Source organism: Babylonia areolata, chromosome 11 (assembly GCF_041734735.1).
Source record: "Babylonia areolata isolate BAREFJ2019XMU chromosome 11, ASM4173473v1, whole genome shotgun sequence".
Taxonomy (NCBI): Eukaryota; Metazoa; Mollusca; class Gastropoda; order Neogastropoda; family Buccinidae; genus Babylonia; species Babylonia areolata.
This window is the reverse complement of record NC_134886.1, coordinates 33,927,415-33,941,222: the sequence shown is the minus strand read 5'-3', so window position 1 is coordinate 33,941,222 and position 13,808 is coordinate 33,927,415.

Genomic DNA, 13,808 nt, shown 5'->3' with positions numbered 1-13,808 from the left:
TAAATTCGGTCTTGGTTGTGTTCCGGAAAATCAACAAGTTACAAACCACTTGTTTGGTTGAGGATTGAATTTCTGTTTGTTTTTTTGTTAAGAAAATCATTTTTATGGCATACTATTCAGAAGAAAGTCTGACTTTCAGTGACTTAGGTTCACCGGCAGAATTTGTGTGTGAGGCTGACAGGCACCGGGCACGAGCGCCTGTAGGAACATTTTAGTCCTGAGGTGTGTGTTGGTATTTTTGTGTGTCTTTGTTTATTGCTGCTGTTTTAAGGACTCATTATGGGATTCTGTCGCACACGTATTTCTTTTTTGCATCGCGGATCATTTGGTTTACAACATTGCGTAAGTGAGCATGTATCTGCTTGAAAATTTCCAGACCAAACTTTCGCCATTTTCGCTCAGCGGAGCGACGCTGCTGTTTTGCCATCTTGATTTCAAGAGACATCCAGGGTGCACATAAACGATCAAACACAACACGCATTGTGAGAGGGGCATGCTTATCAAGCAGTTCCTGGAGGGAAGTGTTGTAAAATGTGATCAGGTCACTGGTGTACAGACTGGTGGCAAATACTTCTGAAACATCAGCTTTTAAAAGATTAACATTTAAAGATCTGTAATTGCGTGAGTAAACATCTTTATCTTTACAGGCTTTTTGAGCTTAAGATTAAATGATATCAGAGAGTGGTCAGAGATGAGTTTGTCAACAAGAAGAAGATCTGTCACACTGTTCTCACTGTTTGTTATGACCCAGTCTAATGTATGACCGTGACATTTGCACCAGAAGTTGAATCAAAATTAAAATTAAAATCACGAACAATAAAAATGTTATCACATGAGATAAAACAATCCAGCAAATCGCAAAATGTATCGATAAACATTTTGTTCGAAAGTTTGTTCTTTTTGTTTGGTGGTGGTCTATAGACTGTGAGGAATGTAGCATGTTGGTTCTCGTAGCACAGCCGAGTTTCACACACTTCAAAGGACTTAAAACCAAGGTCTTGAGTAGAAATTTGTATGACTTGACTTGACTTGACTAGACGACGGTTTAGGCCTCTCCCGAGGCCTGTTCGTGTTCCTAAAGAACTATTACTGAAATAGTAGCATGCGTGGCGAGCGCGGCTAGACCAGATCAGTTGTCTGACAGGCTGGGTTATACAGGCCAGGTAGGCCCCTCCAGTGTTTATCTAAGCGGGTTTTGAAGGCGTTGACTGATGGCGCCAGGACCACGGAGTCTGGGAGCCCGTTCCATTGTGTCACTACTCTGTTAGAGAAATAATTCCCCCTGACATCAAGGCGAAAGCGTTGTTTTTGGAGTTTTAGGGTGTTGCCTCTGAGGTTCCCACTAAGTGACGACTGGAACACTGGCCTCTGTGCGTCGTAATGCCCGTGAAGGTATTTGAATAATTCGATCATGTCCCCTCGCAGCCTCCGGTGTTCCAGACTTGGCAGCCCCAGCAGTTTCAGTCTCTCGGGGTAAGGCTTCTCCTTCAGTGGGCCCAGGAGTTTTGTTGCTCGCCTCTGGACGTCCTCGATGTCACTACATAGTGTTTTGTGAAAGGGTTGCCAGACACAATGGCCATATTCCAACAGTGGTCGGACGAGGCTCTTGTACAATTGAACAAAAGTTGTCTCTGTTAAGAAATCAAATGATCGCCTTATGAGTCCAACCATTCTGTTTGCTTTGGATGTCAACTGTGCAACATGTTCCTTGAAATTCAGTTTGTCATCAATGAGTACACCCAGATCCTCCTCACTTGCAGTCTCTTTTAATATCACCCTTGTACTGTCGTCCTCTTGATTTTTGCTTGTCATGTAATATGTTGCCTCTGACTTCTGCCCCCCCAGTTTCATTACGCTACATTTCTGTGGATGGAACTTAAGCATCCACGTGTCAGACCAGTGCTGAAGTTGGTCAAGGTCGTCCTGAAGCTCTTTTGGTCCCGTCTCTGTGTCACTTCTGTTGAACACTTTGGTATCATCCGCAAACATTTTTACTGTGCTCTTAACTCTAGCTGGGAGGTCGTTGATGAAAATAACGAACAAGACTGGCCCGAGCACGCTCCCCTGGGGGATGCCACTGCTCACACTGGCTTCCTGAGACTGCGTACCATTGACTATCACATGCTGTTTCCTGTTGGTTAGAAAGTCCTTGATCCATCCCAGCACTTTCCCCGTGATACCGTGGGCTGCGACCTTAGACAAAAGTCTACGATGGGGCACTGTGTCGAATGCCTTCTGAAAGTCGGTGTACACCACATCCCCACTGCCTCCATCGTCTACAATGCTTGTCCAGATATCCATGACCTCTAACAGTTGGGTAGTACATGATCGTCCAGGGACAAAGCCATGTTGTTCTTCAGCGATCAGGGAGTTTTTCAGCAGGTGTTTCATAACGTGGTCGCGTACGATCTTCTCCATAACCTTGCAGGTTATACAGGTTAGGCTGACAGGTCTGTAGTTACTGGGCACCATTCTGCTCCCCTTCTTGAATATAGGTGTGACATGGGCTTTCCTCCAGTCTTCCGGGATTGTTCCGCTGTCCAGTGTCAATCTGAAGAGATAGGCCAGAGGCTTCGCCAGCTGGTCAGCTGCTTTGGCGAGTATCAATGGCGTCAATCCATCGGGTCCTGCTGCCTTGTCTGTATGTAGGTTGACTAAGTGCTTCCGTACAAGATCCTCGGTGACTTCCAAGTCTTCCAAGGCTTCTGTGAAACTGTAGTCTGGTGGGTCTGGGAGTGGGCCTGTATCCTCTACTATAAAGACGCTCTTGAAAAACTGGTTCAGCAATTCTGCCTTTTCACTATCTGTCTTTGTCTTTGAACCATCTTCTTTCTTGAGGTCCCCTATTCCAGTCCTTGTTTTGGTTTTTCCTCTGACATAATTCCAGAACGCTTTTGGATTGGTTTTTGCCACTGATGCCACCTGTGCTTCCAATTTCCTCTGTGCCTTTCTGCAGGCCTTCCTTGACTGATTCCTTGCTTTTATGTACTGATCATAGTCCTTGCCATCTCTTGTATTCTGCCATTTTCTGAAAAGTTTGTGCTTCTTTCTGACTGACGCCAGTGTACCCTGATCCATCCAGTTCTTTCCTCTTCTACCACTGGTTCTGGTCTTTGGGGTTGACTTAGAGATAGCAGTGTTAACGTGCTCTTTAATGTTTTTCCAAGCTGCATCTGGTTGCAAATCCCTCAGTTCCTCTATCCAGTCGATTTTTCCCAGTTCTTCTTTCAGTACATCAACATCGGTTTTCTTGTAGTTGAAGCGTGTCACTCTGGGTGGGTTCCCGCATGTACATGACAGACTAATGACAAGTGAGAAATGGTCGCTTTTCCCAAGTCCTGCTTCTACTCTGATCTCATTGATCATGTCTTCTCTGTTTGTGAGAACCAGGTCAAGTACGTTGGCTTTCTCACCTTCCCTGTAGCGTGTTGGTGTCTTTTGGTGCTGAATTAGAAATACATCCTTTATTGTCTTGAGGAAGTTTGTGTGTTCGGATCCACCTTTGCCTGTAACTTTCTCCAAGTGCCAGTCGATATCTGGGAAGTTTAGGTCCCCCATCATCATTACATAGGAAAAATGTAAATTTGTCACCTCTGAAAGTAGTCCATTGAGCTTTTCAGTGTTGTCCTTCGTGGTACTTGGGCTTCTATATAACAAGCCTATGAGGAACGTGTCCCCTTCATCTACTTGACATTCTACAAATATGTGCTCCGAGAAATCCGATGTCAGTCTGTCGCAGAGGGATGGTTTCAGTTCCTTCCGCACATACAATCCCAAGCCTCTCCCCTCTTCATGCATGTTATGGAACAATTCGTAATCTGTCAGAGCTATCTCACACTCCATAATCGAACAGCTACGATGTTTCCACTTCACCTCTGTTATCCCAGTGTTATCAGGCTTGTAGAGATCGACTGCTGCCTTTAACTCATTTCTTTTGTTCATCAGCTGATCCGCGTTAGTATAAAAACAAGTGCAACTTGCAAACTTATTTATAGGCTTTGGTGTGGGAACAAAATGACTAGAAGAACTTAGTGTAGTCTTTTTCTTTGTATTTACAGTATTTACAGTATTGCTATTTAGTCTCTTCAACCCCGCATATCGCCGGATACTTTTGCCGGGCGCTTCTCCACGGGCACCACTTTTCCTTTCTTCAGGATCCAGTGAACTCTGTCGTCCCCCGATCTTTGGGCTTCATCTCTCTTCTGGCGTAATTCCTGATAAAGAGCATCTTCTTCTTTTCTTTCCTTTGGTGTCATATCTTTGCGCATGGCCAACTTTGTGCACCATAAGTCTTCATCCTCTGACTCCTCTTCCTTTGGTTTCCTGAGCTCCTTTCTTCTTTTATGATATGCTGCAATCACTTCGTCTCTGGCAGCTTCCGAGGAAAACTTTAGTCTGACTGGGCGGTTTTTCTGTCCATCGTCCTCAGTTCGCATATTTCCAAGGCGCCTCACATCCACGGGTTTGTGCTCACATTTGATCTCTGTAAGAAACTGCTGAATTCTGTCCTGATCAGCTAATTTCCTTTCCTGGACTGATTTTGCTCCATCTTCTGAAAGCCTGAAGATAATCGCATTGGTCTGCCTCCTGACCTGATCTTTGATTTCCTTCATCTGTTCCTTGGACTTTTCTTCAAGCATGTTTTCCACATGTTCTCTGGACTTAACATCCAACCTGGCTTCAAAAATGTCCAGATCTTCTTCAAGTTTTACTTCAGTTTGGTTCTTGGTGATTTCCTTCACTGTCTCGACCATAAGGTCAGTAAAATGTCCTTTCCTTAGATCTTCAACTCTGCTGTCGATTCTATCCACTTTCATATTCAGTTTTTCCATATCTTCTGTCAGTTTCACCATTCCACTCAGGAACTTGGCTGCTACATTGTTACAGGATTTGGAGCAGTAGTAGTGCACTACTGCATACTTCTTTTTGCCATCTTTTTTCAATAAACGGTATGTGGCATCATCAATCTTTTCACATTTCGTATGGTACCATATGTCACAGAGCTCGCATTGAAGAGCCTTCTCGGTGCAGGGTTGGTTACATTTTCCACATAAGTTTTTTGTATCATCCTTAGCGTCCGTTACACTGATAGGCACTCCCTCAGAAGGTTTTCTTCCCGAGGCTAGGGTGGCATCATAATTGTCGTCTGTTAGTTTGTCCTTTTCAACACTCGGTATTGAATTTTTCCTGGTACTAATTGTCTGATTGCCTGAAGAGACTGACTGTGACATGAATTCTGTTTTGTTTTCCAGCTCCTTACACAAACTCATACATAGAATGGAAAGTCAACTCACCGGCTCTGCCACATGTGCCAGGTGCATGCGTGCTCAGGTGAAAATCAAAATGGCTTCGGCAGGCGTAGTAAATATGCCCGATGATATCGAAATATCGAAGTATGCTGCAAGCTAAACTGTCCCTAAACAAAACAGCAAATCCACCACCTACACCAGTCTCTCTAGGAACAGATTTCAAAGTAAAACCAGGAGGGGTCACATTAACAATATCACATTCATCACCGGTAGCTCTAAGCCATGTCTCAGTTAAAAACACAAGATCATAGTTTCCCTCGATGATCAAATCATACACTGCATCTGTTTTGTTTCTGCACGACTGGGTGTTAAGACACATTATTTCAAAAGAATCGGAATGTTCTTGGGCGGAAATAGTGGTGTCGATCTTGATTAGATAAGAAAGGTTACATTTCCGAGAATGATTGAGTGAGAGAGATGGAACAGATGATTGAGTGAGAGAGATGGAACAGATGATTGAGTGAGAGAGATGGAGCAGATGATTGAGTGAGAGAGATGGAGCAGACTTATAGTTACTATCGGTGGGCGGGGTACGGCTGGAAATCCAAACAGAAATCTTCCTGCCCTGCTTCCTACGGCCTCCTCTGTAAGGACGCTTCTTCCTGGCAGGCTTCCTGAGACAGGGCAGGCAGTGGAAATGAATCCCTAGTCCCTGAAGGCGCCGGCACAGTGTGGTGCAGAGAGCGCAAGTCCATGATGGCAGGGAGGAAGAAACTGGGGAGGCGCTGGTCGTCGTCAGAGAAGATGAACACTGGTTTTGATAATCCATGAACTGTGCCTGAGAGTAAGCCACGGAATAAACACATTGTTTGTTGGTGTCGTGTGGGTGCACTTGTACTGGAAGAGTGCACGGAAACTGACAAAACGACACATTGACACTGGCAGGCCGTGCGGAGAGATCACTCACAGTGGTTGGCGATCTTGCCATGACAGAGAAGAGAGAGAGACCAAAGAAATTCGAACGTATTTTTGTTATCCATGCCCAAAAGTCGAAGAAAAAGATACCACGGTGTTGTCCAGGTCATGGCAGAGAAGTTGACACCATTCACAATAAAAACTTGGTTAATTAAAAGACTAGTAAGTAAAAAAGGAACAGAGCGTGCAGGTCAAGCCTGCTAGGCGAATCGTGACAACTCTCTCTCCAATAATAGAAAAACCCTTTTGTGACTGGCCATCTATTTGTCCATGGGCCTGTGCATGGATATTTTCTATTCTTTAATACAGTAAGTCATCAATAATTCTTTTGCACCGTCCCCTTCTATAGTAATACCACTCGGGTACACAGCTACATACATACATACATGTATATATATATATATATATATATATATATATATATATATATATATATATAATTCGTCCAGTCACTTCAGGATCTCTTTCAGACATTAATATCAAAAGAGGTTAACAGGCGCACAGTGCAGGAAAAGGGGAGGAGCATTGTTCCTCACTTTGACTGTAGACAATAGTTGTTTGATCAATGCAAGGGTGCTTTTCGAAAACCACGATGTGCACGTGAATCACGACACGCGTGAACCTGTTCACGCCCCCCTTCACCACTCTTCCTCAGTCTCCCTCCCTCCCTGCCCTGCGTGTGTGTGTCTTCGTCGTCTTCAGTTTAACGTTTTCCACTTGAAGTGATATAAGACGAAAAAATAAAAATAAAAAACCCGGAGGGGGTAGGGATTGTGGGATCGGGGGGAAGGGGGAAGAAGTGTGTGTGTATGTTTGGAGAGAGGATTGGAAGGGACAACACTGGGGAAAAATGGGAACGTTATAAATGCCAACATCAAGCAACTATAACAACTTTTACAAATGTCCTATTGGACTACGCAGCAAACCTTCTGCAATAACAAATAACATATTGTAATTGTTAAAACACATTCACAAGAGCTTTCGGTGAAGTCTGGTAAAAAAAAGAAAAAAAAACGTTTTAGACTCTGACATTCAAATATTACGTGGATGCTAGAAATATGTTCTCCACATACGCATTTGACATCTTTGCTGAACTTATAAAAACATTCAGCTTTATCCTGTCTGATAATGCCGGGTATGAATCTACCTGAATCTTATTGAATTACTGTATGTATTTGACTGATTGATACTTCCCAGTTGTTGAACATTAATAACACTACGATTCAAAGCTTTGTCGTTTTGCTGGTATATTTCCCTGACTTTGCTCCACGATGTTTGTTCTAGTAATTGATAGCCCTCTTGTACAGACAGAGGCACATAAAGTTCTGTGGTTCCCTATTCGTTTTTTGCACCTTTTCATGCAGCCCTGTCAGCCCATTCATTGTAGAAAGATACCGAGATGTGAAGGAACCCAGCAAAAAGTAATACGTGTTCCTTTCAAACTTAAAAGATGTAAAATGTGACTGATTTCCATTATAATTTTGGATTTGTTCTTACAATTTGATAAGTTCAAAGCATATAATACGGATTTAGAATCAAAGCAAAACAAGACTTGTAGAAGGCAAACTGGAAGATCAAGAATATAATTTAGAGCCACAGCAGTAAATTCAGCAGTAGGTTCAACAGTGAATATTGACCGATTTTTACCAATGTAGTAAGATCTTACCATTTTCAGTTCTGGTACAACGAAAGCTCAACACACAGTGCGTGCGTGCGTGCGTGTATGCGTGCGTGCGTGCGTGTGTGTGTGTGTGTGTGTGTGTAGCTATGGGTATTGGGTTATGCTGCTGGTCAGGCATCTGCCCAGCAGATGTGGTGTCGTGGAAAAAATCGCACAGACACCTCCTTGAGAAACTGAAACTGGAACGGGTATTATCAACAATTTCCCCTCAACTGAGACGGAATGCCGACTGAGTAGTGTTCACAACTACGACAATAAGGTGTGGACTCCGGCGGAAGTTCACTCCCCCAGTCACACAGATGAGTGGAGGGGAAGAAACGTGGACAGCCCAGTTATGCTAACGTTCAGTTTCTGGCAGAAACATTGATGTAATGGTCAACGTCAGAGGCGTGCCCCAACTAGAGTGAGTTTTCATGTACTGAATGCAACTATTTTTGACTCAGTGACTGTCTTATACGTACATGTGTGTTTTTCAGCTTCTAAAGGATCGATATTCACGGTTTTTAAGTCCTGATATAGACCTGCGTTGTCGGCTGAGCTATATAAGCAGCAAAGATAGTTACAGATAAATAGTTTGCATATAATGCATCGCCAGGCGACGCATCTTAACAGCATCGACATGATCTGGTAAAAAGACACAATTCCACCGGAAACGAAAGTATGTTTTCTTTACCCCAAAATAACATACGGAACACGTGCATGCAGTGAACCTGTTGAGAAGAAAGCGATGTGATATGAACAGAAATTCTGTATCTGTATCATGTATGTCGGTAGAAACCAGTTCTGGCATAATAGCACCGACGGGAAGACTTAGAGGAGAGCACTTTAAAAAAAAAGATAATAAAGAAGAAGAACTGAACCGTCTCAGGGTATCGCCAGGCCAGTCCCTGGGAATAAATCCCGACCGGCATAGCCCCAGCCCATCATTTACCCACACTTAGGGTCAGACCCTAACTAATGCATGGGTGCAGCTCTTCCGTCCTGAGATGGATTTCACTTTTTAGGTTTTTGTCATGAATGGAACGTTCGTTCTCTGTGGGAAATACACACACACACACACACACACACACACACACACACACACACACACACACAAACAAACAAACAAAACAAAACAAAACAAAAAAAACAACCCAAAACCACCATACCCTTTCGTGTCAGCTGTTCGATGGCCAGTGAGATCTGTCTGTAATCAGTCCAAGAGAGGAATGTACTGAATGACTGTGCCCACCTTCCTCCCTCCCCAAACCTTCCTCCACCCCCACCTCGAGTCACCCTTCACACCCACTGGCAGAGCTGTGCCCACCTTCCTCCCTCCCCAAACCTTCCTCCACTTCCACCTCACCCTTCCACTCCCACTGGCAGAGCTGTCAAAATCACTGCAGTGCAATCCTGGTCCCCTCACCACCACACCTCCCCTCCTGTACTTTGACTGCGATCTCTCTCTCTCTGCCTGTCACTCCCCCTCTGCCTTTCTCCCCCACATCTCAGTGTTTAGGTCCCGTGTGCTAATAAGAAAAAAAAAGAAAAAAAAAGGAAACCGACATTCTTTAGAATCATATTCATAACTGAAATCAAGTCAACATGACCCCAGTTTTCCTCCTTCAGTTTCCTTCTCATCCCCTCATCAGACTACACCCTTCTCTCACTCCTCTTGCTTCCCTCTACCAGGCACCACCTCCCATATGCAGACTTGCTTCCCCCTCCCCTGCGCGTCCCCCTTCCCTTGTCAGTCACTTCTTTACATGGATAAAACGGGAATGGCAGGATGGATGGGGGACAGAGTGGGGGGTCGAAGTCCAGTTCTGATGAAGACACTACACACATGAAAGGACATTGTGGAAATCGTGGCCTGTTTGGCATGATGCTAATTAGTCTACACTCAAGTCCCTGTGGCCTGTTTTGCATAATGCCATTAGGTCTACACTCAAGCCCCGTATCTAAGCAACCTTCATGTAGATGTAACAGCTGTCTGCACCACCTTCCCTCTCTGGAACTGTGACCCTTCACCATCTTTCATTCACACACACACACACACACACACACACACACACACACACACACACACACACACAGCATGCACGTACACACATACATGCATACACACACTCTCTCGCTCTTGTTCTTTGTCTCTCACTTTCTGTGTGTGCGTGTGACACAGTTTACGAAGACAAATGATCTAGATTCTGTCAGACAGCTTTTTTATTATTATTTTTTCTTTTTTCTTTTTTCCAAACAGTTCTTTGAAATTTTCCTCTCTAAAGCCCCACTGACCCTCTCAACTTCTAGAAAGAAGGCTATGATAGCTTTTTTGTTTCAGACCTATATGAATCATTGTTCTGTTTGTTTTGTTTTGTGTGTGTGTGTATGTGTGTGTGTGGAGGGGTAGTTAAAAAAAGACTATACTCTTGAGTTGACCCTGTATGGTCAGCTGGGCTAAACTGAAATCAATAGTACAAATACATAGTGATAATATTAATGTGAAATCTGCAACAGATAAATAATGCAGGCATATATGAGGAAGTTGAATCACAGCCTTGGACATGTTTGCTTGGTAAACCATTGGGAGAGTGCACAAATTTTTGACATTCCATTCCATTCATTCTCCTGCCCGGGATGGGCGTAGAGGAGACATGAGGGACGATTCCGTAGTCAGACGACGCCATCCGGTTCTATCTTCTGCCTGTCGTATCAGCGTAGCGCTATCCATATTGGTCCATTCCTTGATGTTGTCCATCCAGCATTTGGCTTGCCTCCCTCTTCGCCTACCACCCTCTAGCGTTCCCTGTAGAACTGTCTTTTGCAGTGAATTGTGGCGTGTCACAAGAATACGCCAAATACAAATATAAGGTAAACATGCAGGTCTGGAAATGAACCAGTACCTCACGAGCAGCTATTTGATCTTTATTCATTGTTAAGGTGAAAGATTTTCCACCATTTGTATATATATATATTTGATGTTCATTCAAAGTTAAGATGAGTTATTTTCTACTATTTAATGTCTTTAGATAATGTGTGTTCATGGCTTTATCACTTTAAGTCTATCTGTCCATAGACACAACATATAACCAAATCAGTGATTTCCAGATGAAATTTTCTGTTTTTGATAGCACAAGAGCCTTCCAAATGCCTTGCAAATCTTATATTTTGTTCTGCTTCTGGGAGTTGTTGCCCCCCTGGGCTCCCCAACAGGGCGCTGCCCCTGTACCCCGCCAGGGGCCTGGGTGGCCCCTTGACCCCTGCCTTTCAGTTTGTTTGGGTTTTTTGTTTGTTTTCTGGCATTTGCACCCATGCTAATGTCTGTATGAGACAGACGGTGGTGTTTGAAGGCCTGCACTGTCTCAATATTTACTGTTTCCTCGCTGAGGCTGTTCCAGTCCCTAACAGTTCTAGGAAAAAAGCTGTTTTTGTAAATTTCCGACTTAAAGAACTCAATGTTAAAGCAGTTGATTGTGAACTGTGAGATGATTTTCTGGGACTGAGTGTCTTTGCGTGTCGTTCTAATATGCCTCTTGTCTTTATGTCGTTATGTAATCCTCCGCCTTAACCGCAGAGGATTTCTGACAGCACGAATAGAAGCTTCGTTGGTTTAAGTTGAAAGGTTTGTACACTCATGATCCAGTTATCAAGCAGTCACCTGTCTTGGTCAGGTTTTGCCTTCCTGGTTTTGTGGCAAGTTACTTATCTAGAACATCAGTAGTTGTCCTGAGCTATACGCAGATGGTTTTACAAATAAAATTATTCATGTTCAGGTTCAGGTTAGGGGCCATGGAAGGCATTGTAGCCTTGCGGCTTGGTACGCTTCGTCGTTGTTGTTTTTGCTTTTGTTTGTTTTGTTTTGTTTTTTTTAATAAAAAAAAAACAAAACAAAAACGTTTATATGTGTGTGTGTGTGTGTGTGTGTGTGTGTGTGTGTGTGTTATTTATTTTATTTATATTCATTTGATTATTTATTTTTATATATTATTTTATTTTATTCATTCTATATATATTATATATATGTATATCTATTTATATTATCTATGGTGAAAATAGTATCATAATGACTGCTTTCAGATCATCAGCATCACGATGTCTTCCAGCAGTTCTTCATGGAAAAGAAACAGTCACAGTATCAGCACAGCAAGAGGAATCTCCAACATCAACAGTGATTCACACAGACACACACATCCTGCTGTCATGGAGAGACTGCCTCTTGCCATAAAACTGAGGAAACGGATGCTGCAGGAATCCGGCAAGGATGGTGCAGGAGGGAAACGGATCAGAACAAAAGGTGATGATTCTCCAGAAAGAGACTGCGAGCATGGCTAATTGCTAATGGTTAATTGCAGACCTGAACCACTTGAAATGCATGCATTATTCAATGCATATTTTATCTATTTAGCATGTACCCACTGAATATATTTATAATGTATGTCACACAACTAGTTCGAGGAGACATGCACAGAAAGTTCCTCATGTTTGCATAGTAATGTACTGTGAGTTATTTTTTTCTTTTCTTTTTTATTATTAATTTTCTTATTATTTTAAAGTAATATATGTAAAAAAAAAAAACAACAACAAAAAGAAAGAAAAAGATTAAGCTTCCTTATTTCGTTAAACATCTATACAAAATAGGCACAGCAATCATCTGAGACCTAAGCTATTTTCTCAGAAAACTCCATTTACAAGGATTAATAACATTAACATTATGATTTAAACTATTGCTGTTAAGATTCTGCTTTGCTACATTACAGTTCAAAAGAACGGAATCAGCTGATGTCTTTGAATAGCTTGCTAATGTGTTGATTTTAGGCACCAAACAAAGCAGAGAAACAGAATAACTGTAACATATAGAGGACCTCTTTGTGCATTCTCTGCAGATTGTGACAGGAACACTTTGTGCAACTTCGGAGCAAGACAGAGTGTACCGTGTGTGGATACTTCTCATGGCTTTCAGCGTCTTCAGCAGAGTCAAAACCTAGTTCACTACCTGTATGCAGCCAGTCTTGGCTTTGTCTCCATCACTAACAGAAAGGTTGGTTTGCTTGTCCACTGCTCTTTGCTATTATTTCATCCTCGGTAGTATAGTGGTCAGTATCCCCGCCTGTCACGCGGGACACCGGGGTTCATTTCCCCGCCGGGGAGAGCGATTTTTTTGCCTTCATATCTGTGAAACTGCATGTTTGGTGCATATCTGTTATGCATGTGTCGGTGTATGTGTGAATGTGTGTCTTCATGTTTTACATTTATTTGCTTATTTATCATCATTGTTGTCTTACTTATTTATTTATTATTATTATCATTGTTACTACTACCTTTTTTTATATTGTATTTATTTATTTGTTTATCTATGTACGCTTATCTATTATTTATTCACCTTTTTTTTCTCAAGGCCTGACTAAGCGCGTTGGGTTACGCTGCTGGTCAGGCATCTGCTTGGCAGCTGTGGTGTAGCGTATGTGGATTTGTCCGAACACAGTGACGCCGCCTTGAGCTACTGAAAACTGAAAAAACTGTTTCATTTGTTCAGAAGGACATAATTTCTAGAACTAGTGTGTATGATATATATATATATACTGTTTAATCTGGAAAGTTGCTCACTTCAGCCAGATCGACCTGTAACTAGTGTAAACTGTAAATGTAAGCATTCAGCAAAATGTATGTGCCATGGACATATTGTTCTCTTTGAGGTAATACGTTGTTGAAAATTAGAAGGTATTGTTCACAAAGTATGTGCCACACACACACACACACACACACACACACACACACACACACACACACACACACGCACATGCATAGACACATACGCATGCACACACACCCACACCCACACACACCCCCCCACCCATCCACCCCCCCACGACCCCGCCCCCCCCCCCCCCCCACACACACACACACCCACACACACACACACACAC